Here is a 4,783-nt window from a genome sequence, read left to right on the forward strand (position 1 = left end):
GGCCCCCACTCACCTGCAGCCCGTGCGGGCGGCGCGGCCCCGGCGGCCCCGGCGGCCCGGGCGGTGGCTCGGCGGTGCCGGCGGTGGCTCGGCGGTGCCGGCGGTGCCGGCGGTGCCGGCGGCGGGGAGCGGCGGAGCCGGGCGGCGCGGACCCACCCGGGCCGCGGAGCCGCCGCCACCTGCCCGCGGGCCCGCCCGCCGTCCCCGGCCCGCCGCCACCCGCGGCCCGGGACCCGCCCGCGGGGCCAAAGGCGAGGCGAGCCCGCGGCGCTGCCCCGGGGCGGGCGGGGCGCTCAGGTGCTCGCCTCGGCGGGACAGCGACCGCGGCCGGCTCACAGAGCCACGCGGGCTGAGGAGCGGGCCAGGCGCTGAGACAGGGCGATTCCAACACCACAACTTTCCACCTCGGCTTTTCTTTCCCCCTGCGCCTGCCCTAAGTGGCTTCAGGTAGCGACGAGCCATTTCCAGGTGATTTTCTCGAGCGAGTGTTGGAGGTGGCGGGGCAATTGCGGCACGTAGCTACACTCAGGATCCTTGCGGTGGTATCTGGTGAAAAGCTTCGGCTGAAGCCGCTTGTATCTGTACAACAGATGCAGTAGTTGTAGAACAGTAGTGCCCTTGGATCTTCAAATGGGATGTTTCTAGCTTAGCTTCTATGCCAGAAGTGAGAAAGTAAAGCTGGACGAACTGACTGGAAGAATTGACCAAAATAACATCATCTAGTTGGTCTCCCACTTCGGCATTTTATCTGTTTTAATAAACTTCTCTCAAACTTATGAGTTCTGGTTTCAACATGAGCACTTTTTTTTTTTTTCCCCCTAAAGAGTCTCTCCCATGTAAAGTCAATGAGTCCGAGGACAGCGCTTTTGGATAGAAAATACAGATGTTACCTGATAAATGAATAAATGAATGAACACCACACTACACTGACTTTCAGTCCAAGGTAAAAGCATTAGAGTGAAAAATGCTGTGGAGGTTGCTTGTTTCTTAGGGCACTGATAAGGAAGGCAGAAATGAAAATGGAAAGCTGGTGCACACTGACTCAGTCTTAAAATGAAAAATCATTTCAACACTACTGTGGTCAAAAAAGAAATTTAATTATAGGTTTTATTTCTGCCAAGTAGCATTGTTTTAAAAATATTCATGCTATATTGGCAAAAGTGATTTTATAAAATATTTCTATGTGCAGGAAAGATGGACCCCCACGTAAAGCAAATCTGAGAAGTACATTGTTCACTTGCTCGGTTGCACTGCAACTCTGACAACAAAGACATTTTCTGCTTTGTGTACTCTATATAATTGCTTGGGTGTAGCCTGCATTCAAGATAAAAAATGTTTGTTCTTCTCCCACCACAGGAAATAAAAGCACCAAAAATACAACTTAGATGAGAAGCATAAGATAGGAAACTTAAAACTAAGCTTAGAATTTTGCATGTGCTGAAATAAATTATTAAACTGCTTCATGGATTTTAATAAAAATCAAATGTGGGACAGCCTAGAGAAAAATCAAATTACAGTATATTAGAGAGTCAGGTAAAAAAGAAATCCATTGGAAGGGAACATCATTTCAGGCCCTATCTTTATACATAGTGTTTTAATTACAAACCAGTATTGTTTTTTCAAAGTTTATTATTAAAAATTCTGATCCTTGTAATGAAATACGGTTGCATTTTTTATATATTCAATCCAAGTAGAGTCACATTAAAATTTTATCCATCTTATCAATTCTTTTTCTTCTGTTTGGAAAGTGTCCAAAATGTAAAATTAACTGAAGTACCTTTCCACGTGTTCAGATAACAGTGCATGTTAATACCACAAAGCTATGTATGATTCATTCATCTTCATTTCACTTACTCCCTCTGCTGGGAATTAGCATGAAAGTTCAGTGGATCAGAGGAAAGATCATTAAGAGTGCAACATACATTAAAAAGCCTCTTTTGCTTCTTTTAATAAAAGATCACACTTCTTTTACAGACCCTCCATTCTGTATCAGTAAATCAATTTGCATTTCTTGTTGCAGGGCTATTCATCCCAAAATGATGAGGAAGGAGAAGCTAATGCAAGTTAACTAGTTAAATACAGAATATATACTATGTTCTTATGCATTCTGCCTTATCATTGTAACTGCCAATATCGAAGATTAAATAAATACAGAAAAGCAACTGAGTAACAGAACTCCTAAACTGTACCTGATGCTGATAGCCATGTTGCTAATACCCCACTGCTTACACTGACTCCAACAGGATTATTTGGTCTGAGAAGAAAAGGGGTAGAAGGGATAGAACAAAAAATTCAGTTGTAGTACTACCAAACACTACCCCACACCATGAACATTTTTTCTGCTCAAAGACTGAAACCACTTGCTTTAACACTGACAGCAGAATCTTAATTCTGATCACATGTTGCTAAAGTTCATGCTTTATTAGTGACTGAAAAGAAGAAAAAGAAAAGATGGAATGATGACAATGGTCAATAAGGGGTCAACAAGAGATGCCATATTGTAATGGAGATACCACTTTTCTTCTAGTATGCAGAAAAGATAATAAGGAGGATGACACCAGAGATACTGAATTCTTTCTTCTACAAACCCTGTAAACCAGTTATGCTCAAGTGAAATATCTTCTACTAAGTAGTGGGGACAGTTTCCATTACCACAGGTAAGCAAACTTAGTGAGAAATAACTATATTACCAGTGGCTAAAAATTATCATGAATACTTTTACAAATACTATAAGTTTCTTTGTCATGCAAACCGCATGATTTTAGGTCATAACAGTATAGCTGAATTTAAAATACTCTTATTTTTTATAAAACCACAAATTGTATTTTCAAGTTTGCCTATGTAAAAATATTGTGGTAAGAGGCAATTTAAATATATGTATAAAAATCAAGTATAGCATTGTTCATAGTTGCAAATAAATGTCACAAATGCAAACAACGGATAAATAGATTTTTTTTAGGTCTCTTTCCAATCAAAATATTGTAACTAAGCAATGACAAGAAAATCACAAGTAACCCACATCATGAGGAAATAGACACAATCACAAAGTGTGTAACACATTTCAGGCTGGGATATACAACAGTAATTCCTGGGTATTGAAAAAATTAAGATGTATTACAGATTAGATTGTTTGCAACCAAAAGTAAAGAACTGTAAAAACTCTGAGCTTATTGAATGCCTTTAATATTCAGTCATGGTCTGAAGGTTTCTAGAATATACTGTTGGGGCAGTACATACAATTCCCAACCAACAAACACTGTTCCAGTCCTCTTGGGCTATTACTACAGACATTGCCAGCAAGCAAATTTAAACAAATTGTTTGAAAACTTCAGCAAATTCAATTATTTTTTTTCTTTTTTTTTTTCTTTCAGTTTCTGATGTAGATCAGACATAGGGGTATTGCCACTACAGTGATCCTGCTCTCTGGATATGCTCACTTGAATTGTTTTTTTTCCTTAACCATCAAAAATTATGCAGCAATTAATTGCTGTCAGAAGTCACTTGAAGTCTGTATGTCATCACCAATGACAAAAGTTCCTTTGGCTCTATCCATGATATTGTAATCCCCTTGCAATTTTCCTGCAAAAAAAATTAAAGTTTTCATTTCCAAAATATTTTTTTTAAAGAAAGGCTAACCCTAATAAAAAGGTTATTACTATATCAGAGTACTAAAAAAAAAAACCAAAACAGGTTTATTATATATTGATATTTATATCTCATATTCCTTTATTCCTCTCTGCATAAGAGAAGAGTTTTTAAGTCCAAATTGCTTAAGAATCTTCTGATTTTACTTTTTAGGTGAGTACCTAGCCCCTCTTTACTGACTTTTTTTATTATGTTACATGGAAAATCATCATTATTGCAACTAAAGAATTACTTCTTAGGACATGGGCCTCTACACAGCATATCCACTCCCAAAAAGAGCTCTTTTTATCTGTACTAAGTTTATCTAATACCCGCTTCTCATCTTCTAGATGATAGGGTATTAGTTTTATAGACTAAGATCACATATCTCAAACTGGTTTGTGATCATCTTCTAGGAAAAAAAAAAATCAATACAACAGTATGATTGCAAAACAACAAATCTCTTTCCCATCTTCCAGGATAATGAAATTATCATCATGTCTCATCTGGGAAAAGTGTACAATATGCCTTTTAATAACTGCATAATGTGGCAATGGTTAATATAATTGTGTCTGCTCCTACAGTCTTTATTTATTACTTGCAAGCAGTCCCATTAACACTGGTGATTGCTGATATGACTTCTGTGGCTGTCTGCCAAATAAAAAATGAAGAACCAGGACCTCCAAATTAAAATCAGTTCACCTGTACTGAAAAATAATGTTACTGTTGTGGAAAATAATCCTAAAATTTATGTTGCACATATATATATATACTTTAACTTTTTAAAAACATTATTCATTAAACTATTTTAGAGGTTTTCTAAAGCCACCTGTTCCTAAAAAAGCAACACATTTCCTTTATTTCAGTATTAGGAGCATTCAGATAGGTTATGCTGTCTTTAATTATTACTCAGACATGTATGTTAATTTTGAGCAGTCAGTTTATCACCAAAAAAAAAAAATTCCCATAAAGGAATACATGTGGAAGTTTATGCTTAGCCCATTATTGTTACCAACATGTCTTTGCTTGCAGAAATAAACCAGAGACCTAATTAATTATTCTATGAAGATAGCAAAAAAGATGAATCTAGGTGTGGATTCTGAAAACACTTTGAGGAAACTTCCTAGATTCTTTAACAGTCAATCCAGAGCATTTGACA

General features: G+C 38.2%; 1 protein-coding gene and 1 long non-coding RNA gene across 4 annotated transcripts in view; one reads left to right on the forward strand and one right to left on the reverse strand.

Annotated features, from left to right (window-relative positions):
- CRACDL (CRACD like) overlaps positions 1–89 on the reverse strand; it is a 61,963-nt gene extending 61,874 nt beyond the window's left edge. The window contains exon 1 of one of the 3 annotated variants that reach the window (XM_085557840.1): positions 14–89. The gene's annotated coding sequence lies outside the window, so the exon portion shown is untranslated. The remainder of the gene's footprint in view (positions 1–13) is intronic. The other 2 variants (XM_085557835.1, XM_085557875.1) reach the window with 2 other exon arrangements.
- A 194-nt stretch (positions 90–283) lies between these two features.
- Positions 284–2,163, forward strand: LOC110479403 (uncharacterized). Its single transcript, XR_014949647.1, has 3 exons — positions 284–468; positions 825–943; positions 2,021–2,163. It is a non-coding gene; the product is annotated as an uncharacterized LOC110479403 (long non-coding RNA).
- Positions 2,164–4,783: the final 2,620 nt, after the last annotated feature.

This window comes from Lonchura striata, chromosome 1 (genome assembly GCF_050655825.1).
Source record: "Lonchura striata isolate lonStrDom1 chromosome 1, ASM5065582v1, whole genome shotgun sequence".
NCBI lineage: Eukaryota > Metazoa > Chordata > Aves > Passeriformes > Estrildidae > Lonchura > Lonchura striata.